The sequence below is a fragment of the Sminthopsis crassicaudata genome, chromosome 2 (genome assembly GCF_048593235.1).
Source record: "Sminthopsis crassicaudata isolate SCR6 chromosome 2, ASM4859323v1, whole genome shotgun sequence".
NCBI lineage: Eukaryota > Metazoa > Chordata > Mammalia > Dasyuromorphia > Dasyuridae > Sminthopsis > Sminthopsis crassicaudata.
The window spans coordinates 2,160,510-2,185,225 of record NC_133618.1 but is presented as its reverse complement, the minus strand read 5'-3'; positions in this window follow the sequence as shown (position 1 = coordinate 2,185,225).

Sequence of the window (24,716 nt, the reverse complement as noted above, 5' to 3'; positions counted from 1 at the left end):
CTCAGAACGAGATATAAATGTTAGAAGTCTATTATTCTTCTCTTTCTTCTTTTTGTCCTCCTCCTTCTCTTCCTCCCCTTTTCACTCCTCCTCCTTCTCTTCCTCCTTCTTTTCCTTCTCCTTCTTGTTCTTCTTTCTCCTCCTTTTTGTCCTCCTCCTCATCTTTTTCTTCTTCTTCCTCCCGTCATCACCATCATTATTAATGGAGCCTCCTCTTTCACCCCAAAGAGGAAAATGACTTGGCCCATCTGTCATTGAACAGTTTACTGATTTACACCAGGAGTAGCCTGAGCGCTTCTGGGTACACCCCCCTCCGGCCATGCTCCAGTCTGTGGATTTCGATCTGGCAGTGTCCTTAGAGGTCATCTTATCCAGTTACTACATTTTATACATTGGAAAAGTGAGGCACAGGAAGGTTAAATGCCCAGGGTCACACAGCAAAACAATACCTGAGGTGAGATTTGAATTCAGGTCTTCCCAAGTCCAAGTCCAGAGCTGAATCCATCCCACTGTGGAGTGCCTCAGTCTTAGCTGGCGTGCCTCGGGCAGGCTTTTAGTCTTGGTCCTGATGTACCTAAATTATGCCTAGAAATCCGCATCCTTTCGAGCCACTTTAGGGAAGAAAGAGGTGATGAAGCAGAAAGAACCTTAGCCCTTTTGACAAGCTCTGATTCTGGGCTCGGTGCTGGCTCAACCAGCTCACTGACACCCCGACTTCTTCCAGTTGTAACCTTTGAACAGACAAGTATGTGCCTGACCCCTCGTGTGTGTGGTGCGTCTGTGGGGGGGCGACTGCCCATGTGTGCGTGAGATGCTCAGAGTGTGAGACCACGTGGTGTAGGGCATGTCTCTGGGTGACCATGTCCATGTGTGAGTGTGTACTGGGGTGACAATACAAGGAAAACTGCTCAGTCAACTTTAAAGTGCCCTAGAAATGAGGGGCCCCCTGTCCTTTTTTGGTGATTTTCACTCATTCAGCGGGGGAGGGGAGTGACCAGGGAGAAACTGAGGCAGGGCAGCCCTTGTGCAAGGAAAGGTGACAGAAGTCCGCACTATCATTTGTCAATTAAAAATAGATTATGGAGTCCGGTGGGTCTGAGGGGCCTTTTCCCTCGATCTGTCTATTTTCTTGGCAAGAAAAATCATTCTGTTTATTAAAAACTCATTTTCTTTTTAGAAAAATTCACAGTCCTCTTGCCTCGTTCTCAGGTCGGAAATGTGTTTTTTGACTAGGAAACAGAGTGGGGCTGGCTGGACAAGTGCTGCTGAAATAGAATGGAACTTACAACAAAACAAATATGTTTGAAATTGGGGACCGCACTCTATTTTCTTCTAAATAACTGCATGGAAACTTCCCGTGTGGCCAATGCCCAAATTTTGTGGATCCCAGACACGCTGGCCAGAGTCCACTGGGACATCTTCCCACGGAGAATGGGGGCCAGGCAAACCTGACACACACACGTCCATAGTTCCCCGCACACACTCACAGACACATCGCACACCCATACGTGGTTACAACATACACACACACACATCACACATACGTGATCACACCCGCACACAGTTACATGCACTTGCAGCCATACATACACACAGAAAAATCACACACACATACGTGGTCAAAACATATACACACATACATCACAGACATGGCCACACAATGCATCACATACACATCCCCATACATCACACACATACACAAGATCCATCACACACACACATATATTGTACATACATGATCACAACACACACACACACACAGACATTATACACAGACGCCCAGACACGGTCACGCATCCAGACACATCCCACACACACGTGCTGGGTCACGATCTGGACCGATGTAAGTAACATGCGCGCCCAGCGTCACAGGCGCAGAGCCCAGCCCCCGCCCCGTGCCCTGAATTCTCTTCCCCTTTTGTCTGGGGCCTCCACCGCTCTTCCTGGACCAGTTCTTTGGTTTTGCCTCTGATTGTTGCCCTGGACTTGTTCGCTCGCTTTGTGTCCCTGTTAGCAAGAAAAGGGCCCTCTGATGTGTTCCGATTTCCTCTTCTCTGTGGATTAAGAAAACAAAGCTGGAAAAGAGGGCGGACAGAATTGATTTCATCCAGCAATCAAGCTTCGGGCCCTGCTCCGCGTCTACGCCAATAACCTTTATAACAAATCACAGCGGGATCTGAAAGGGGGCTTGCGAGGAGGGGGGCTTCAGTCATTCATTCCCTGAATATTACTGTTTGTTTGCAAACATTTGAGCTAGCGGGGAGAACAAAGCTCTCGTGGGGGGTGGGTTTTTTCGGGGTCATCAATAACAGGCCGAGGCTGTCCAGCACTGTGGCCGGAGCGGGGCTGGGACGGCAGCTAGGCCAGAAGCCCACATCTCATTGATTGTCCGTTTCCGCTCCCCGGGCCTTGTGATCGACATAAAACAAGCAAACAAAAAAATCCCCAAGGATTCAATCCACAAAGGTGCTGGGGCCTTTATGGAAGCAGCAGAAACAAGACAGTTTTAAACTCGAATGAACCATGAGGGACATGAAGAAAGACACTTTGCATTCAGAGGAAGAACAGATAAAGAGATAGAGAGAATGATTTTACTATCTTCTGGGTGTGTGTGCACATGTACACACTCTTCTTTGTGTCTAATGGTGGCCATCTCTAAGGCAAGGATGGGGCAGAGGGAAGAAAAAGGGGAAAAAAGAAATGTACGCGATAACTTTTATATTTTAAAAGTGTGCATTTTCAGGTGCAATCATCTTTTCCATTGTACTATATTATGGGAATGCTGCTTTTGTTGCATAAACTACAAACATAATGAATTAAATGGGAGCAATGATTTAAGAATTCTTCATGTCAATGAGAGAGTGCATGCAGACTGCCCGGACCCCTCTCTGAGCCCTTGGCTGGTCTTGCCTGGGTGAGTCCCGTCTCCTCGGCCCGATTTTGAGCTCTTTCAAAGAGGGAGCCTCTCCTTCCCTTCCCTTCCCTTTCCGGTACCTGGCACCTGATTGGGCAGATTAGGATACTGGTCAATTATCTTGGCTTTTGATTAAATGCATTCTCCACAAGGTCAAAGGTAGGTATGGCCGCTCTGACTGTCTCATTTAACTGGAATACCCTGCACTTAAAAAATTAACTTAAACACATAATAAGAGAGCCATGAAGGATAGACGCTATGGAAAAAGCTGAAGGGAGGGGTCCCTGGCCTGTAAGCTCAGGAGGAGCCAGCAGGGAGCAGGGCGTGGAAGCCAAGAATGAACTCTTGGATCCACTGAAGAGAGAGGAGGTAAGTGAGAATGGCCTTCTCTTTAAGCCCGCATCGCAGGGTTGGGTCCACTTTGGGAGCCTCCTTGGGAAGAGCTTTTGTAAGCTGAGAGTGTTTGGAGGGGGCAGCTGGAAGGGGGACGTGCCTAAAAATCTCGCTACTTAGGAACTCACGGAAGAAATTGGGCTTTTTTAGTCTGGAGAAGAGAGGACTCAGGAACCACGAGAGCCTGGCTTCCAGCATTTGAAGGAATCGTGGGTGGAGGGATGTGTGGGCTCTGTGTGGGCTCAGAAGCAGAAGCAGTGGAGGGAGAGGCTGGGAAGCATCAGAGGCAGATCCAGGCTCTATGTCGCGGTCCAACAAAACAGTTTTCCCGACCCCCCCCCCCGAGATCTGCAGGGGCGTCGGGAAGTAGAGACCCCCCCCTTGTTGGAGGCTCCCGGGCCGAAGCTGGCCCCTGGTTGACGAGGTCGAGGAAGGGTGAGGTTTTAGGCTCGAGGTGCCAGTCCCCCATTGACTCTGTCCAGTTCTGCCCCAGCCTTTTAAACGTGCTCCCTAGTGCGGGTTACAGTGATGAGGCTTTACGCAATGGCCTCGTTGTGTCCAGAGGCTCGGAAGCACTGGGGGAGGCCTGGGACCCTGCCTAGGTTCTGAGCGCCAGCCTCACAGGGAGCCTTGTCTGCCAGGGTCCAGGCCGGGTGATGGTCACCACGGCCCCACGTGGAGAGACAAACCGAGGGACACGCCCCATCCCCACGCTAAAGGAGGCAGATTCCGTCCAATCCCCTAAATCCACAAAGGGCTCAGGCATAGCTCCCCCCTCCGGGCACCGTCCAGGGCCCTGGGACATGACTTGCCCTCATGACACTCATGGGCTAGCAGGGAAGGACGGCTCTCCCCCTCCGGCCCAGATGGCAAAAGACATCCGAGGTGATTGACAGCCGCCATGGAGGTGACGAATCACAGGATCCGTGCAGGAGGGGGAGGCAAGCCCAATTCTCCGGGGTCCCAGAGCCCAAAAATCGTGGTCAACACCGCATTCAGGGAAGGCTTCACAGAGAAGGAGGAATGAGGGCGTCCAGCCAGTGGAGACAGAGGGCGGAGACCAGCAGGGAAGCACCGGGCAGTCTGGGGCAGTGGGTGCACGTTAATCCAGGCAGGCTGGCCCATCGACAGTGCAGGGGGTAGGAAGAAATCGGGAAGGCGAGGTTGTTTGAACGACATTGGACAGTAGGTCCCAAGGAGCAGCTGAAGCTGGAGGAGAAGCACTCAAGCCTCTGGCCCATAGGGCGAGGGTGGGGTGGGGGGGGGTGAGCGGAGCCATCGCCTCCTTTATTCTAAATACGGCTGAGAGAATCACAAGCGGTTCCATCTGGACTGGCATCAGAACGCATCCTCGGCAATCCCCTCGTTTCTCTTTGGTGAGCTGAGCTCCGTGAACGGAGACAAGGTTCGGGGGGTTTGGGCTTGGCTTGGAGCTGAATCTCAGGCCCTGGCCCCGGCTCTTGCTCTGACAGAGCCTTCTGCACTAGAGCCTCTCGCTCCAGATGTCAAAGCGGTAGCAGGGCCCCAGATCAGAAAGCACTGTCAGCCTGTCAGCGTGGCTTCCGTGGGAGGCAGCCTTGGGACAGTCCCAGCAGCCTCTCTGCCTGTCATTTTCCCAATGTATCTGTGTGGGGGGGTGGGGGCAGGGCAAGTATTATTATACCTATTGCATACAAGGGGAAACTGAGGTGCAAGTTCAGATAGCTCAGAAGTAGCCGGAGTCAGCACTGGGTTCATGAGCTCTGATCCTGTTCCCTCCCTGAGCTGCCCTTTCCTCTCTTCCCCATCCCAGCTCCCAGATGTCTGTTTCTGGGTTGAGGGAGGAATGGCCTCCTCCTCTGCCTCAGCGTGAAGGCCTCCAAAATGCACTTGGGCGTTAGGGGGCCTTGGAGCCTCTTTCCTCTGAGGTTCGTAGCTGTGTTGGGGTTGGGAAGCTGGGACCCCCAGACACAGCAAGGAGACTAGACATGCTTTCAAAGCTGGATGTGGAGACTGAGAAATGGAGGAGATGAGAAGAAATTTAATTTATAGAGTTAATTCGGAAGAAACAACTCAGAGACTCTAGTTTTACAGACAGGTAAACTGAGGAACAGGGGGGTTAAGTAATAGGCCAAAGTCACATGGGTAGCAAGTTTTAGGAATAAGAGTAATGATTAAGGGGACGATATTAAAATAACAAGGGAATAATGTGAATTTAGGTCTTTTGACTCTGAGGTCAGGAATCCTTCTGGTATGAGAGACTAGAATAAGAGAGGGAATGAGCTCACATTTTTATTTTCTCTCCAGTTAGGGCTGAGAGAAAAGTGGGGGCAGGATGGGAGATATTTCGTTCCTCCTCCTCTCATTTTTTTTTTTTTGAAAGTCCCAGAATTCCTGCTCCTGAACTGGGCTGGACTCATGGCTTCTATCTAAGGCAGCTGACTTAAAGATCAGGCCTTTTTTTTTTTTTTAATATCACAGCCTGTGTTGGCAAGAGCCATTTACCCGCTAGTTCAAGGGACAGGATTTTATTTTCACATTTTCTCCTTTTAGTGAAGCACTGGTTGAATGTGCCTGGAAAAGCAAATATCCAAAACAGGACACAAAATCAAGGCGTGGAGATGAAATCAGCCTCCAGAGTAGGTACTTCTGTCCCTCTCCATGGTGCTGCTCCGGACACAGGCAGGCCCCACACTGAGGAAACGGCTCCCTTCCCCCTTCAGCCCTTCCCTGCCACGGTTCTAGGCCAAGTGCTGCCTGCTTCCTTCTAAATTGCATCCCAGTTCAAGCCTCTTGTAATGGTGCTTGATCACCTCCCAGCTGAGTTTCTCCTCAGGCTCAGTGGGGTAATGATGGAAACAAAAGGTCTCCAGGAAAAGGTCCAGAATCCCATTAAGGGAAATGAGGTCCGCCCTCCCTCGGCTAATATCTCTTCATCCCTCCATCCCTTTTAGAAATGCCTCAAGGTTGGAAAAACATATTTAAACAAGTAAGTTCTTCCATCATCCCCACTCCCCTCAAAACATCCATCTCTCTCTACCAGTCTTGGTTTGTTTGGGTCCTAATGCCCCTATTTCCAAAGTGAAGATAAGGACCTCATTGGTCAGCTTGGGTTCCCACGTAGGTCTTGTCTGCCCAAATCTTATGGGTAATCTGGAGACTCCTTTCCCCTTCCTGCCTCGTTCAGTTCCTTTCTGTGAAACACCTTGTAGTTACATCAGCCAGATCTTCATCCCAGTGTAATTCTCTTCCGATCTTCTTATCCATGGAAGGAAGGACATCCTGGCTGAATGATGCTTTAGCTACATATCAGGTCTTCCCCTCTCCTAGCTTTCACCATGGCTCACCAAGCCTGCTTTCACCTACTTGCCCACTCTGTATAGCTACCCCGTTCCTATTCTGAAAAAAGTGGTTTCACTCCAAAGGGAAGCTGAGAGATGCTCTTCATTAAACGGCCTCTCTGTTCTTTCTTCTAAGTTACAGGAGACTTGAAATTCATTTTCCTCTTCAACTCTACTAGCACCAGATGATTGTGCGCTTTCCTCAGTCACTGGTCCCCATAACCAGGCAAGCTCTGAGGGACTGATGGTGTCTTTTCTAACACTATAACATAAGCCCCAATCTGTGCACTTCCCCTTTGATTATAAGTTGTTATCAGTTAGTCAACCAGAATTAATGAGCTTTTAGAAAGAAATATTTTACTAATGAGGAATCGTAGGAACAATTGGCACAGAACATATTCCCCAGAGTCCATGATATGTTCTCCTCCCAATACTTAGAGAGTCCTGGGGAAATGGGCTTCGAGCGCATATGGCAAAGCTATTAGAAATGTTGTCATTAGACTCCTCAAGATATTCCTCTTGGTAACGGTCTAGCTTCCCCCCACACACACTCCAGATTCTTTGTAGAGACTTGAATATGCCTTTACTCATTATGTCCAGTGTATTCTGTTTCCTATGGCGATGTGGCCCATTAGGTACTGCCATTAATGGATAGTGCTCAAATGCTGAAGATTAATTGGAAGGTTAGAAATCCTCCATACACTTCAGAGTTCACAGGGTCCTTCATCATGGCAGCAGGATAGTCCCTGATCTGAAGCTGGGATATTTTCCCTCAAGCAATTCCTTCTTATGGGGAGTCTCTCTTCTGACTTGGTGTCCATTAGACAACTGACATTTAGTAAGTGCTTACTATTTTCTAGATGCCACATTTACTATAATGTGCTAAGCACTGTGTTTATCCCTAGGATTTAGCCCAGGGGATACAAAAATAAAGGTCTTGCCCTTGTTCTAAAAGGGGAGACAACCTGCAGACAGTTTTATATGGGATAAACAGGAAATTCTGTTAAAGAAGGTATCCAAATTGAGAGGGTTGGGGAAGGGATTCCTGAAGAAGACAGAGCTTTTGTTTCAATTGGAATTACTTATTCACTCTCTTAATCATAACTGGCTTTTTGGAATACATAGGGAATTATCCAGGCTAAAAGAATAGCTAGTGAATAATTAAGACATATTTTTATCTGATACATGTATCAAGTCCTAGGATCTTATCACTAACTTTGAGTGGGATGGGTAATAGTCTAGGTTGGCCCTAGGCTTGCATGTCTACACACATACACACACACACACACACACACGCGCGCGCGCGCGCGTTGGAACTCTCTCTGCCAAAAGCAGAACCAAGCAAAATTAGTCTAATCCTTGTGTTTTGCCTTAGTGATCATTTCATTTTTCAAAAAGTGGAAGAGCCAATAAAAGGAAATTCTATTCTCTATCTAATTCCCACTAACTGAGAGGAACTAGTGCCTGGGATAGAAATGATGGGAACCCTGGGGAAAGTGACTACTCTATCATAGAGTATGATAAAGAGAAGAAGAAATTCAGGAATTGTTTAGTCAGCATCTGAGTTGGCTCGGCAAAGCATATTTCAAAGGATTCAGAGAAAGGATGGGTAGACTTCCCATGGCTCAGAATGCTACAGTGGAAGCTAGCTCAGGAGGGATTTGGAGATGATCCAGTATGAATGGCTAAAGACACAAAGAAAAAGAAAATCAAAACGAGATGAAAAATGGGTGTCATCCAAAGAGCCCAGTGCTCAAAGCACCTATCAAACAAAATAAGCTTTAAAAATAACCCACCTTTCTGTCTGACTTCTGGTCAGAAGATGGAAAAATGGCATGGACCTAAAGCTTCTGCTTGCATTGAAGTTGCTGACAAATGATGCAGGAGATAACATACATATATACACATACATGCATACATATACACATATATTCAGGTATATATATATTGTATGTATATGTGTGTGCACACATAGAAACGCCTGTAGAGATATATAGATATATATTTCCATCCTTTTTCTTTTCATCCATCCATCCATCCATCCCCCCATTCATCCATCTATGTATGAACAGTATAAGGCTGGAACCACTGCTCCGGGGAGATGGCAGAATGGCAAAAACTGGCAAGGATACCAAGATTTCCACCTCCTCTTCTCATCCACGCTCCCTTCTAAAGAGAACGATCTCTGAACTGATGGCCCTGGCCAATAAAGAGGCGAGTGCCTAGGAGTCAGCACACAAGCCTGGCACCTGGTAGGCCTATCGAGTGTAGTTTGCTGAAGAGGTTTAAGGAGCTGTTTGATAGTGCCCGGGGAAGCTTGAGTTCAGATGACTTGGGCAGCCACAATGTGGTTTGAAAGCCCCAGAAGAACACCACTGGCATTGTCGTATTTGGTCGGAGAAAAAAAGCGTTGAGAACATCATTTCTGGCAAACGCAGGAGAGCGAAAGGTCCAGGCTACACAATGAGATGGCTGCTAGTGAGCATCTTGGAGAGGAAGCCACGGTGACAATGAGTCAGCAGCCCCGTTCATTCAGTGCAGCTCCTGCCAGACTGTGCCTATTTCTTTTTTGGGCCAGAGCGGTAGATCAGGAGAATGCTACAGTAAGTTGCCTCTATTGTAGAAAAGCATGGCATCAAGGATCCCCTGCGATTCTCATCTAAAATAGGAAGACTCGGGAACTCCATCTCAAAACAACTACCTGGGTTCAAGATGAATCAAATAGCGAGACCCCCAGAGTACAGACTCAAAGGGGCCCTGCAGTTTTAGGGAGGCAATTATGTCAACCCACACTCAAGGCAGAGTCCTCATTAGAACAACTACCAGAAGGGTTTCTCCGGATTCTGTTGGAAGACCTCCAAGAGAGATTCCAATGTCTTCAGAGATAGTCCATTTTTCTCCGGCACAGTTTGAATCACCAGTGAGTTTTTCTTGACCTCAGACAGAAAGTTGTCTTTTTGCTTTTTTCTTCCCATTGCTTCTGACCTCCTGGAGCCTAGCAGAATTAGCCTGATCTCCTTTGAGCATGGCAACTCTTGAACTACTTAAAGGCAGTTATTACGCCCTACTTGAGTCTTTTCATTTCCTGATCCACATTCCCCAGGACCTTCAACCAATACTCATTGAACATAGCTTCAAGGGTCTTCTTCACCCAGGTTGCTTTCCTCTACACGCCTTTCAAGTCCTCAATGTCCTTCCTAATTGTGATCATCAGACATGAAGACCACAGTCTAGATGCCACCTAACCAGGGCAGAGGCTAGTGGGACTTTTCCCTCTTTGTCCTGGGAATCTTTTTTTTTTTCTGTCTCAATGGATACCAGCATCCTATGACCTTTTTTGACATTTTTGATTCAAATGGAAATTGCAGTCCACTCAAACCCCCCAGTCTTTTTTTTCCCCCAGATGAACTGTTGATTAGTTATGTGTTTCTCTTTTTGTACTTGGGAGATTGAGTTTTGTTCAGAAAATGTTAAGACTTTCATTTATCCTAACGAATTGCAGCCAAATGTTCTTGATTTTCCTGATCTCCTGGGACCCGTGGCTCTGTTGTTCTGAAGCCCTGTCACAAAGCAGGCCTCCTGGGAGGGGTGGGGAGTGGGGGTGGGAGAATGTAGCTGAGGGCATTTCAAAGGAGTTCAGGTTAGGACTGCTTCTCCTTAGAGGCTCCAAGTCCAAGACTGACATGCTGGAAGGCGAACGGCTGGGGAGAGAGAAAGGGGAAGCAAGATTCCATTTAGGAAGAGAAAATAAGCTTCACAGCACATTCCTGAATCAAGCTGTTTTCCCTTTTTCTCACTTGTCACATCCTCCACAGAAGGAGGAGGTATTTTAAAGCCAGACAGAAGGGTGGGCAGCCAGCATTTGGCAGCTGAAGCCACATGTCCCACTTTCTTTCTCTGCACAATGAGGGGAATGCGTGTGAATATGGGGAGGGCTGGAGCATCTCTAAGCCACCTTTCTCTCCGATGTCCTGTAAGTCCATTATGCTCAGGTCAAAACCTGGAGAGCACAGTGCAGATTAAGGCTTCGGGAGTCTGGAGGCTAGGGCTTTGTGACTCCTTCCCTTCAGTCAAGTTCTGGACATCCTGGGGGATTCCCAGTCAGGGCTGAGGCTCCAGTAAGCCCACTCCAAGCTGGCGTGACAATAGCCTCACGCTTGGTCTTCCAGGGCTTCTGGTAATGCAGTTATGTCCATTATCAAACCTCAGGTTTCTAAAATTCTTACCTTGGTTATGTTCCAAAAAGCTAAGGCCAGACAGAGAGAGCCTTTTGCCTCAGTTAGTCCCTCTTGATCCTCTGTGCCATCCTCCCTACAATGTGTGGTCAGCAAGTATTTGCTGAGAGGTTATTCATTTCCCCAACTTAATGGTTAGAGAAAACAGCTTCCTTCCCACCTCACTCACCACATCATCTCATCTTTGTTCCCTGCAATTGGGCTCTGGTAGCCTGCTCCACCTCCATCTCGGTACCTGCTGATGGACCACTGAACATAAGTTTCTTCCCTTCCTGGAGCTCCAGACTCATCTGTAAAATGGGGAAATAATGGCACCTGCCTCACAGGGTTGTGGTAAGGAGCAAATGAAAGAATTTTGGTAAAGAGCTTTATTGCTAGTTAATAATAGCTATGATCAGATTGTGGTTTCTTTCCAGGTCTCTTCTGAAGTTCCAATGAAATGAGGTCTAGAAAGTATCTCACCAACTTTCCAACTGTCTAGACAAGTCTGTGATTATCACCATTGCTGTCATCACCACCATTATGACGGGCATCTGATGGCTCCGTGGGGGAGTGCTAGACTCAGTCTGAGGAAGACCTAACATCCAATCTGGCCTCAGTACTAACTGTGGAATTTGAGGCAGGGCATTTAATCTCTGCCTTTCTCAATTTTCTCATCTGGAAATTGGGGATAATAAGAAGCATCTGTCTCACAGGGTTATTGTGAGGATAAAATAAAATAATATTTTTGAAGCATTTTGCAAACACTAAACAGCTTTAATTATTATCTGGTTTTAGAGCTAGAAGTTACCTTTGCCATCAGTCAGTCCAATTTTTCATTCCTAGAGAGGAAACACAGACCCAAGAAGGTGAATGATTTGCTTAAGGTCATACAGCTAGGATGTGGCCACGCTGGGTGGAGAACCGAAGGGTTCTTATTTATTTTCCATAGAATGAACATTGATTCGGGGCTACTACTTGGGCACCCAAGAAGAAACAGTTCAAGGTGAGGTTTCCAAGAACCAAGTTTAAGGATGGTGAAAAATGTCCAGGAATATTTCAGACCACAAGGTAGGGAGAAGAAGGACTTAAGAGAGAACAATAGATAGGATGCTTGTTCTTGGCTACTTTGTAATTATTTAGGTTCCTAATAACTGGCATTTCCAGAGCACTTTAAAACTTTCATACTGTACATCTAAGACCATCCTCACAACAACTCTGTAGGGCAGGAGGTATTATTATTTCCCTCATAGAGACAAGGAAGCTGAGACAGGTAGAGCTCCCATCCCTTGATTTGAGTCACTTAGCTTGTAGATGTCAGAGGCAGAGTATGAACTGAGATCAACTTGACTTCAAGCCTAGTGCACTCACCACTATGCCAACTAACTGCCTCTAACCTGTGGCAACTTTGTTCCATATCAAGAGTCAAGGTCCCGAATATCAGGGAGGCTCAGAGAGGGAACTGGTTTGCATCGGCCACAGAGATATTAAAGAACAAATGCAGGCTTTGAATCCAGGACCTCTGACTCCCAGATGAACTCTTTCATCAGTCCAATTCCTTTTTTTTTATGGAGGAGGCAATGGAAGTCTGGAGGAAGCCAGCTTCACACTGAGCATGGAAGGGTGGCTTGAGGAGGTTGGGGGAAAGCTGCAGAAAGAACTCAATGATTTGCTGTGGATAGTAAAGAGGGAATTCTTGGTCAAGGACAAGTTGGATCAAGTGGTCATTGAGGTCTCCTGAAGGTTCTGTGACCAAGTTGTTCAAATTCATCATGCAAATTTCTTTCAGATCAAAGACTTGAGCATACATCTATTACTTTCTTTTCTTGAGAATGTTCTCTCAGACCAGAACTCTTAGATTCTGGGTCAAAGTGCCAGACTGGCATGACTTGCCTTCTCAGAATCTATTTCCTTGTCTAGAAAATGGTGAAAATCAGATAGTTGCCTCACAGGGTTGTTGTGAGGATGGTACCTGTTAAATCTTAAAATCCTGAAGAAGTAGGAATTGTGGTTTTTCCTTTCTGAGAAGCAAGGGTGATTACAGATATAGCCCAGCACGTTCTGAGAGAGACGCTGAGTGGAAGGAGAAAGCCCAAAGCTATTGTTTATTATCTCGGGGTTAAGGAGTAGAAGTCATTTTCTGGAAGTCATATCAGGGATCAGAATTGAAGGAAGCCCTGGTGAAGATCTGCCCATCAGTGCCTGAAGCCCAAGACTGCTCATTACACACTCAGAGCTCTTGAGAAATGTCTTGAGGGGGCAGGGAAGAGCTTTTAGGACTATGAAGTAGTTGCCAAGAAACAGAGACTTGGCAGCATCCAGAAGTACCTCTGTGAGACCTGTGAGGAAAGACACGCCAGGTAAGAGCTTCTCAGAAAAAGAAGCTGGAGCTAAAGCTCCCCTGCTTCCCCTTATTCCTCTTGCATGTTCCTGCCCCTGGAATTTGGAAGATTCCCTTTCCCAGGAAAGAACCCCTAACTTACAGCTGTGCCTTATCCAGAAAAACAGACTGTCTATGGAAATTCAGGGAGGGCACCAAAGTCAGGTGGGTTGCAATCTTGTCAGACCATAAGTCTGACAGCCAGACGGAGGTTTGACAGGATTAAGCACTCTGAGGGGGCCAACTTAGGTGACAGCTGAAAGCTAGCACCTTTTCAGTACCATGGATAGTTCCAAGGTCCCATAAAGAAAGATCTCCTACTTAGAGGTTATCTCATCTGACCACTTCATTTTAATGAGGAGCAAACCTGTGGCCCACATGGAGGAAAGGACTGGGCAAGATTCCACGGGCATTATTCATTCATTCATTTATTTTTAAGGATAGCTTTTTATTTTCAAAATCCATACACAGACAGCTTTCAACATTCACCCATGCAAAACTTTGTGCTCCAAATTTTTCTCCCTCCCTTCCCAACCCTCCTCCCCTTGACAGCAAGTAATCCAATATATGTTAAACATTTCCACATGTATGAAATAGTGGGTTTAGGCTACCCAGCATTCTTTCCCAGAGTCATGTAGAAAATCATGATCGAAAATGGACACGCAGACACACAGAGAGACTATATATATATGTATATATAAACACATACATATACTTATATATACACATGTGTGTATGTGTGAAATCCATATATAATGCTTGTAATATATACTATTATATATAACATGTACAGATACATACATAGTACATGTATACATGTGTATATATGCCATTTCAAAAAATTTCATTTTACCTAAAAATTTAATATAGTGAATGAGCCTAGAGAGAGGTTATAGGATAATATTTAGAAAAACAATTTAATTGCTATGATCAGAAACTGATGTGAGAATTCATACTTTCATTCAGGAAGCGGTCCTTTTCTTCCTGGTCTGCTGTGCCCCAGAGCCAGCCCTTCTAGGTCTGGTACAACAGATCCAACTCCAAAATTTGGAGAACATTTTAATCCTTGGTGATTGGGCCGTGAACATCATTGCACCGCCTAGTTTGGTCTCTCCATTGGGGTTGGGGTTCAGATATCTTCTCAGGGTGAAGCTGGCCAGCCCTATGGAGTCTTTTAGTTTTTCATCCTTACCGTCGACACTCTGACCATCCACTTCATGATGGCAGTTGACCTTCCCAGAGTGGCTTAGACAGTCCCGGAGATCAATAGTACAGGCCGTATGAGCGCCGTTTCACAGATGGGGAAGTAGGGGCTCAGCAAGGTGAGTGAAAAACTCCAATCCAGTCTTTGGGACTTCAGAACCCCAAATCTCCCCACTGTAGTCTTTGCTCTGCGTCCTGGGTTTATGGAAGTTCAAACTGAAAAGCATTTCAGAAGCCACTTAGTTAATTTTTAACCTGGGGAAATAGGCCCAGAGAAGAAAAGGAACTTGTCCAAAGCTATGAAGTGTGAGCTCTGGAAATAGCAGAGTGAGAATTTGCACCCTGGTTATCCTCCTCCCATGGACTCTGCTTCCTTGCTCTCTCCAAGGCTGTACATTCTCGAGATATATTCTATGTTTTTAACTGTTTTAAATGGATGTTCTTCTCTGATATAAAGGCTCACTTTGCCATGATCCACTTAACAACTCGTTCCCACTCACATTCTTTCCCACTGGGGTTAACGGATGAGTTGGGAGCTTCCCTCTCAGGCCGTCCGGGGTCTCCATCACAAGATGGTGGCTCACTTTTCCAGCATTAACTCCCCAGCAGTATGCTCACACGGGCTTTATACATTTCATCTCAGTGACACAGTTAGCTCCCGGATCACCGCTATTGATAACAGTAATATGGCAATTCATTAGCATCAGCTGTGACCCAAGTGCCAATTAAAAGGGAAGTGAGTCCAAGGATAAAGAAGGGGTTTGAAAGCCCATCATACAGAGTTCTTTCTTAATCTCTTTCCTGTCTATCACACTTATTACTGCTGGGTGGGCTGACAGGTTAATTACATGTGAGGCAGGGGAGCTGATATCGGGGATATTACAATCTCACAAGCAAACACTTAGAATCACTTTATGGAAACGTAAGACAAACTCACCTTGCTGAAAGCCCGCCTTCAGTGTTCATCCGGCCAGCGGCCCTCCCCCCAACCCAGGAGTGAGAGCTCCTGCAGGAGAAAATACTGCTCCATTGAGGTTGTGAGAAGTGACCCCTCGGTGGCCTCTCAGGGGACCCGGGGCCAGGGACAATGGCTTCCGTTGGGTCTCCTTGAGACCTCTCCTTTTCCCCTTTGAGAAGCGGGGTTCTCTTTTGGTTTGATTGTTCCTTATCCTGAGGCTTCTCCGTGCTCACTCCTATCTGATTGAAAATGGAGCATCCAAGACACACATGCAGGATACATGGAAGCTAATAGAAATGCGGAAGATCCCCAATAGAGGAGAGGGCAAGGGATGGGAAGGAATTGTAAACCATTAGCCAGATGGAATGATGCTCCGAATCACTGATTATAAGAGCAACACAAGGCAAAACAACCCTGAGCCATCACCATCATTTCTTTAGCAAGAAAATTGGTAAAGATGATAGCCGATGAAAATAATCGACGTTAGAGGGCTGCTGAACAGGGAGGCTTGTGAGTGCCTTGTTGGGGGGGCTGTGGATTGGCCCCATATTGATGATGAGCCCTTTGGAATTATACAAAGAAAGGAATGAAAATACCTACTCCTCTTGGCTCAGAGATCTCGCTGCTAGTCATATACCCAAGGAGATCAATGACTGAAGGAGCGCACCAGATCATAGCAGCACAGAGTGAGTGTGAGAGTGTCTGAGTGTGAGTGTGAGTGCACATGTGTGTCTATGTGTGTGCCTGTGTCTTTGTGTGTGTATGGTGAGTGCTCACTGTGTGTGTGAGTGTGTGTGTGAGTGTGTCTATGTGTGTGTGTGAGTGTGTGTTTATATGTGTGTGCGTGAGTGTGTCTGTGTGTGTGTCTATGTGTGTGTGTGAGTGTGTCTATGTGTGTGTGTGAGTGTGTGTTTATATGTGTGTGCGTGAGTGTGTCTATGTGTGTGTGAGTGTGTGTGTGTGAGTGATTGTGTCTGTGAGTGTGTGTGAGTGCACATGCTGGCAGGTTATACAGGATTTTAAAAGCCAAACAAAGGGCTTTGTCTTTGACTCTGGAGGCCGGGGGAGCCCCTGGAGTTCACTGAGTAGGGGAATGACATGGTTGGCTCTGCTCTTAGGAAAATCCCATGGCTGAATGGAGGTGGGCTGGGGAGGGAGACACTGAGGCAGGCAGACCCCAGACCCCAGCAGCTACCAGAGTGGTCGAGGTTGGGGGGATGAGGGTCTGCACCGGGTCCCTGCCCATGAGGGGTGGGGGCAGGGCCAGCGGAGAGTCTGACCTCAGAGGGCTCCTCTTGCCCCTTGGCTGGGGGATGCTGTAATTTTGGTGACTTCTGAGGGGCTCCGCTGGAGGCGAGGCCCTGGCCTGGCTGCCGAGGAGCCGGATGCTCGCCCGCCTCTCGCTTCTTGCGGTGACGGGCGTGCCCTTTAAGGCGGCTGAGGATTCTGGACAACGTTGGGCTTGGAAAAGGACCGTGAGCCACCGTCCTGGCTCAGCCGCCCGCTAACTGCAGGAGGACCCGGACCCGGGTTCAGCCTTCGTTCTCGCTGCAAAGCCGGGGTAATAATAGCATTGACAGGGTTCCTGTGAGGACAAGAGATTGCATGGGAAGCTCTCACAAAGTGTTATCTTAAGAACTAGCTCTGCTAACCCTCCCACCCCTGGCTCCCAGCAAGGGGGATTTGTGGGGGAGCGGGAGGGGGTGGGGATGGCCTGCTTTCTGTAAGGTCGGCGGGAGCACAGAGCTGCAGAGCAGGGCTTGAGCACCGGGGGAGCCTGGGGGTCGGCAAGCTTTCCTTGGGGAAAGCAGAGCCTGGAAAAGCACTGGGATGGATGGGTTTTCGCCTCTCTCCCCGTCTGGGAGCCCTCTCCATCTGCTCTGCCCTGATGAAAGAAAGCAGTCTCAGCTGTGGGAATGGAGCTGAGCTCTGGAGAGGCTGGGGGCCCTTCCTGGCCTGGCCTGGGGCCCCGCTGGGGTCCCGTCCCCCTGCACCTGCCAGAGCCTGCCCCCTTTCTCCAGCATGGGCGGTTCCCACCCACCCTCCAGGTCCTGCCTGTAAGGCAGGCTGCAGCAGCCCGCACAGAGAGCCCTCAGCTCTTAGCCCTGCTCCAAGGCCCAGGCCGGGGGCCCATGGGGGCCGATGGGGGCCGGAGAACAAGCCTCCCGCCCAGAGAGGGGAGCAAGGTCTCCTGCCCCGGCTGTGCCTTAGGGCCTGGCACGGTCTGCTCTTGTTCAGTGCTGCTGATTTTTCAGGCCCCAGTTTGGGATTTTTTTTTGGCAAAGATGTGGGACGGTTTTCCATTTCTTCTCCCGTTCACCTTTCAGATGAGGAACTGAGATGGGCAGAGTGAAGTGAGTTGGTCAGGGTTAAGCTGCTCATGTCTAAGCCAGATTTGAACTCAGGTCTTCTGCTTTCAGGCCGGGTGCTCTTTCTACTGCTAGCCGCCCTGCCTCGAACGCAGTAGGCATTTAATAAATGTTTATTGAATGAATGAAGCAATGACATCCGATTGCAGGTTGTCCAGCAGAGACTTGTTTATGCTCCTTGGCCCCAGAGTGAGTGGGGTGGCAAGATCCGGGAGTGACGGCTCAGCACACAGGGGCGGGGCCTGGTGAGCAGCCCGGGGGCTGAGAGGCGTTGAGCTCCACGGGTCCTCAGTGGGTCCTGGCCAGCCCCCGGTCCTGGGGCAGCAAAACAGGCCTTGGCAGAGCAGCCGGGTCTAAGGGAGAGAAAAAGAAAAGAAAGGGTGTAGAGAGGGGGAGGGACACGGTTCTGACCCAGACCAGGAGATGGTGCAAGGGAGTGGCACAGGGCAGGGAAGGCAGGGAAACAAGGGCAAGAAGTCTGTGTGACTGTTGGGCAGCTCTTGTGTGAGTGTGAGTGAGTGTGTATGAGTGTGTGCGTCTGTGTGTGTGAGTGTGTGTGTGTGTGTGTTTGTGTGTGTGAATGTATGTGTGAGTATGTTTGAGTGTGTGTGAGTGAGAGTGTGTCTGTGTGTGTGTGTCTGTGTGTGTGTGTGGTTGTGAGTGTGTGAGAATGTGTGTGTGACTATGTGTGTCAGAGTGTTTGTGTGTCTGTGTGTGTATGTGTGTGATTGTTGTGAGTGTGTGAGTGTGTGTGTGTATCTGTATGAGTGTGAGTGTGTGTGTGAGTGTGAGTGTGTGAGAGTGTGTGTGAGAGTGGGTGTGTGTGTCTGTGTGTGAGTGTGTGAGAATGTGTGAGTGTGTGTGTGTGAGTGTGTGAGAATGTGTGTGTGTGAGAATGTGTGTGAGTGTATGAGTGTGAGTGTGTGTATGAGTTTGTGTGAGTGTGTGAGAGTGTGTGTGAGTGTGTGTGAGTGTGAGTGAGTGTGTATGAGTGTGTGCGTCTGTGTGTGTGAGTGTGTGTGTGTTTGTGTGTGTGAATGTATGTGTGAGTGTGTTTGAGTGTGTGTGAGTGAGAGTGTGTCTGTGTATGTGTGTGTGGTTGTGAGTGTGTGAGAATGTGTGTGTGACTATGTGTGTGTCAGAGTGTGTGTGTGTGTCTGTGTGTGTGTATGTGTGTGATTGTTGTGTGTGAGTGTGTGTGTATCTGTATGAGTGTGAGTGTGTGAGTGTGTGAGTGTGTGTCTGTGTGTGAGTGTGTGAGAATGTGTGAGTGTGTGTGTGTGAGTGTGTGAGAATGTGTGTGAGTGTGTGTGAGAGTGTGTGAGAGTGTGTGTGTGAGTGTGTGTCTGTGTGTGAGTGTGTGAGTGTGTGTTTGTGTGTGTGAATGTATGTGTGAGTGTGTTTGAGTGTGTGTGAGTGAGAGTGTGTCTGTGTGTGTGTCTGTGTGTGTGTATGAGTGTGTGTGTCTGTAAGTGTGTGTGAGTGTGTGTATGTGTGTGAAAGTGTGTGTGTATGTGTGTGTGTGGTTGTGAGTGTGTGAGAATGTGTGTGTGACTATGTGTGTGTCAGAGTGTGTGTGTGTGTGTCTGTGTGAGTGTGTATGTGTGTGATTGTTGTGAGTGTGTGTATCTGTATGAGTGTGAGTGTGTGAGTGTGAGTGTGTGAGAGTGTGTGAGAGCGTGTGTGAGTGTGTGTGTGTGTGTGTATGTGTGTGTGAGTGTGTGTATGAGTGTGAGTGTGTGTATGAGTGTGTGTGTGAGTGTGTGTGAGTGTGTGTCTGTGTGAGTGTGAGTGTGTGAGAATGTGTGTGTGAGTGTGAGTGTGTGTGAGTTTGTGTGAGTGTGTGTGTGAGAGTGTATGAGTGTGAGTGAGTGTGTGTATGAGTTTGTGTGTGTGTGTGAGTGTGTGAGAGTGTGTGTGTGAGTGTGTGTGTGTGAGAGTGTGAGTGTGAGTGTGTGTGTGTGTGTGAGTGTGTGAGTGTGTGTGAGTGTGTGTGAGAGAGAGTGTGTGAGTGTGAGTGTGTGTGAGTGTGTGTGAGTGTGTGTGAGAGTGTGTGAGAGTGTGTGTGTGAGTGTGTGTCTGTGTGTGAGTGTGTGAGTGTGTGTTTGTGTGTGTGAATGTATGTGTGAGTGTGTTTGAGTGTGTGTGAGTGAGAGTGTGTCTGTGTGTGTGTCTGTGTGTGTGTATGAGTGTGTGTGTCTGTAAGTGTGTGTGAGTGTGTGTATGTGTGTGAAAGTGTGTGTGTATGTGTGTGTGTGGTTGTGAGTGTGTGAGAATGTGTGTGTGACTATGTGTGTGTCAGAGTGTGTGTGTGTGTCTGTGTGTGTGTGTCTGTGTGAGTGTGTATGTGTGTGATTGTTGTGAGTGTGTGTATCTGTATGAGTTTGAGTGTGTGAGTGTGAGTGTGTGAGAGTGTGTGAGAGCGTGTGTGAGTGTGTGTGTGTGTGTGTGTATGTGTGTGTGAGTGTGTGAGTGTGTGTATGAGTGTGAGTGTGTGTATGAGTGTGTGTGTGAGTGTGTGAGTGTGTGTCTGTGTGAGTGTGAGTGTGTGAGAATGTGTGTGTGAGTGTGAGTGTGTGTGAGTTTGTGTGAGTGTGTGTGTGAGAGTGTATGAGTGTGAGTGAGTGTGTGTATGAGTTTGTGTGAGTGTGTGTGAGTGTGTGAGAGTGTGTGTGTGAGTGTGTGTGTGAGAGTGTGAGTGTGAGTGTGTGTGTGAGTGTGTGTGTGAGTGTGTGAGTGTGTGTGAGTGTGAGTGTGTGTGTGAGTGTGTGAGTGTGAGTGTGTGTGTGAGTGTGAGTGTGTGAGGGTGTGTGTGTGTGAGTGTGTGTGTGTGAGTGTGAGTGTGTGAGAGTGTGTGTGCAGGGATGCACTACACCGGAAGAAGCTCGGGGGCCCACCATTCCGGAGCCCTGAGGATGTCCTGGCAGCCGAGGACCCTCCGGAGGGGACGGGAGCATCTTGTTGTTGACCTGGCATGAACAAAGCGCCGCCGGGGCGTCTGGGGGCGTCAGGGGGAGCCGGGAGCCTTCAAGCTGTCAGCGGCACTGACTTCTGGAGATTCATGCGCGAGTACAGGCGAAGAGCGGTGGCTGGAGAGCATTGCGGAGGATTAGGGAGCCTGGGCAGGATCCCCGGGGCCCGGCAGACACTGTTGCCTTCATTGCTGATAAATGGGGAGAGGAGACTGGGCAGAGAAAGGCCTCCCTGGGAGGGAGCCGCTGGCTGCGAGGGTGGTGTCTGAGGCGGGGGTTTGGAGGAGGGAGGGGCCCTCAGCAAGCTGCGGAGGGCCCAGCTCCCAACGTCTGGCAGAACCTCGAATCCAAGGGCTTTAAGCCGGAAAGGGGCGGGGCTCGGCGCCCAGCAGGCCGCATTCACTGCAGGGCTAAGGGAGAGAGGTTGGCGCTCCGGAGCGACACAGGGCCCGCTCCGTGGTGTCTCGCCTTCGCCATCTGGGCACGGCTCGCGGATGGACAGTTAGGGCTGAGCTAGCCATTTTCCGGGGTGTCAGACACTTGGTGATCACGGGATTTTGGCTGGAATGGGGCTCGGGAAAGGTCCTCATGCGTCCGGATCTCACTGGGATGAAGTGGGCCCAAGGGCACGCTCAGCCCTCGCTGCCGCCCGCCCGGTGGGTCCCTGCCTGTGGTCTCCAAAGCCCATCACCCGGAGCCCACCCGGCGCACCCACACGGTCCCAGGCACAGCGGTCCCGCCATCCTGACCCGGCGCTCTACTCGTGCATTTCTCTGAGGCCGCCTTCTCTGTCGCTGGAGTCTGCCAGCGTAATGGAATGTGTGTACAGGAGAGCAGGGACTCTGTGGGGAGGGGGAGTAATATGCGGCTGAGGGGGCCGGGCAAGAACCTGGGCAGTGACCAAGTGCGGGGCGGGAGGGAGGAGAGGCTCCAGCCGTCAGGGAGGGAGGGTCCTAGGTCTGTGAAGGGAGTGGGTTTGGGGGTTAGTGAGGAAGACCTAAGCAGGGGCCGGGGTGACTGGGGGATGCAGACTCCACCAAAGCAGCCGGGAAAGTCTGTTAGAGGGGGTACTGCTGCTCCCCAAAGTCTCAGCCCTGACCCCGGCCCACGGCTAGGTTTGGCTCCAGCCAGTCCGACTCATTCACCGGATCATCCGGGGTCTCTCCCCCCAGTCCTTTCTCTCGTAGACTAACTCTGTCTCTGTCAGTCTGTAGCTCTGTCTCTGTAAGTCTCTGTCTCAGTCTCTGTCTCTCAGTCTCTGTCTCTGTCAGTCTGTGTCTCTGTCACTGTCTCTGTCTGTCTCTGTTCCCTGAGAAGGCACATTTCAAAGTGAGAGCTGTAACCCAGGAGGGCTGTAGGCCCGGGGAGAACCAGCTTTTTCAGACCCGTGGGTTGTCCCAGATGAGACTCGGTGAGGGAAGAGGGCATCTCCGCAGACCTGAGGGGCTGCCACATGGAAGACCCCGTGAGCGCGCTCACATGTAGCCTGTACCTGGTCTGTGTGTGTGTGTGTGTGGGGGGGGGGGGTGTGTGTGTGAAGGAGCCATGGGAAGAGTGGGGGGGGGCAGGAGGGAAGCAGGCCCTGCGGGGCCATCCCTTTACCAGAGAACACAGGCCGGGCCCACATGAGGGGCTGGGCCCCAGAGACCTCTGGTCAAACCTGGAAAACCATAGAGGGTCCCCCCAGTCAGCCGCGGAGAACCCTGCTTCGTACGTGCAGAGGGACGGAGCCCTCCGGCATCGCCCCCCCCATCTCCCACCACTCTGCTGCCTTCTGCCTCTTGTCTTCCATCACATGAAGTGCCCAACTCCTCCCCCAGGCTGACCCTGCTCCCTGCTCAGGGGTCCTAGCCCCCCCCCCCGTCTCCTCCAGTACCAGCCCTCTCTCCCAGTGATTCCCACTTTCTGCTGGCTCCAAACATGCCTGTTTTTCCCAGGCTATAAAAACACTGGATCCTTCCATCCCTGCTGACACCATCCTGTCTCTCTTGCGCCCTTTCTAGCTGAAGCCCCCCGAGCAGCCGCCTCCACGCTCCCTCCTCTTATCCTTCTCTGAACCCCTCCCCACTCGGCTTCTGAGCGCCTCACTCTCCCCAGCTGTGACCGCCGGCCTTCTCCCCATCCTCGTGCCCCTTGCCCTCTCTCTCTGCAGCCATTCCCACTGTGGGGGACTCTCTTCTTCTCTCCCTCTCCAGTCCGGCTCTCCTCCTCCTCCTCCCTGTCTCCCCCCATCTCTCTGACTGTCTCCTCGGCTGGATCCCCTCCAGACCAGGCCCTAGGACTCGAGGTCTCTCAGGATTCTGTCATGGGCCCTCTTCTCTTCTCCCCCTGACTTCTCCCCCTAGTGATCTCATCAACTCCCTTGGATTTAATGACCACCTCTATGTGATTCTCAAATCTCCCTCTCCTGCCCCAAACTCCATTCTCCAACCTCCAGAGGCCTTTCCAGCCTCTTGAACTGAGTGCCCGCAGGCCTCTTACACTCGCTGTGCCCAAAACAAAGCTCGCCATCTTTCCCCTAAGCTCTGCCCCTCCTGATTCTCCTGGAGGGCGGCAGCCTTTTCCCAGGGAGCCTCCCTGGATTCCTCACTGTCTCCCACTCTCCACATCCAAACTCCTGCCAAGTCTGGTGATTCCACCCTACAACAGCCCTTGGTTCTCCTCTCCTCCCACCTCTGCTGGGACTCGGCCTCCATCCCAGTGCGGTCTCGTCCCCTCGCCCCCGGCCACATGAAGTAGCTGCTGCCGGGGCAGGGAGGACAGGGGCCGGGCTCCCTGTCAGCCTGTCCAAGTCCGGCCCATCTCCCAATCAGCCTCTGACGGGATTTTCTTAAATGTCACCCCCTACTCCATAGGCTCCAGTGGGTCTTCAGGAGGAAACACAGTGTTTCTCTTGGGCCCTCAAAGCTCTTCCTAAGCCAGCCCCCCCTCCCCTCCCCGCCCATCTTAGCCCCAGAGCCATCCCTGAGGCAATTATTTCCTGTGTTCATGTGGCTTGGTACATGTTTGCCTGCCTGCTGTCTCCCCGTCAGAGTGCAAGCTCCTCGAGGGCAGGGACTCTTCTGCCTCTTTTTATACCCTCGGCACCTAATAGGTGGCTAACAAATGTGTGCGGAAGGTCGGTTGGTAGCGGGCCATTCTTCAGCCTGCAGCACTGGCGCTCAGCAGGGCAGGGAGTCAGGCATCCCGGGCCTGGGAGGCTGGGCCCCGAGAGGAGAGGCTCGGAGGGAAGGCCTCGGCCCCTGGGAGGTCCCGGGGAGGGAGACAGCTGCTCCAGGAGCTCTGTTCTTGGGCTCTCTGGGGAAGGGAAGCCGCCCCACCTCCTGCCCCCAGATCCGCAGGTCTGGAGGCCTCCATTCTCTTCCTTTTGTTCCGGGTGACGCCGCCGACAGAAATAGCTCACGTCGGCAGAGAGCAGCCCCGCTCACCAGACATTTTCCATCTGTTTTCTCAAATGATTTTGTGGCTCTTCCAGTATGAAAGACAACAATCAACCAGCTTTCTTCTTGGGCGACCTTCATCAAAAGTCCTTTGGCCTCTCTGTGCCTCAGTCTCCCCATTTGCAAAGAAAACTGGGGGTTCTGTGTGGCTTCTAGGGACCTTCCCACACAAAATCCTTCACAGTGATTCGTGATGCTCTTGTCCCAGCTGTGTTTCCTGGGACCAAGTCCAAAGCTCAGCCAAGGGCAAGGAACTAGAATGAGCCATCTTGTGTTCCTCTGCTAATCCCCACCTTTCAAAGCCTCCGCACTGCTGCTAAGGAGCGTCTGGCTCTTTGGACATCCTGGGTCCTTCCTTTGTATTCCATTATTCACTGCCCTCAGTGTGAACTTGATGTTGTAGCCTGTCTGGACATTTTCCGAATTTCCTTAGCGTGTTCTGTCCTTTAATCTTTAAGAAAAAACTGTTATTGTATTCTTTGTGGAAAAAAGTAATGCTGCTTAAATCCAAGCCTAGGTGAACAAAGAATGTTGCTTGGCTCTGGGAGCCCCC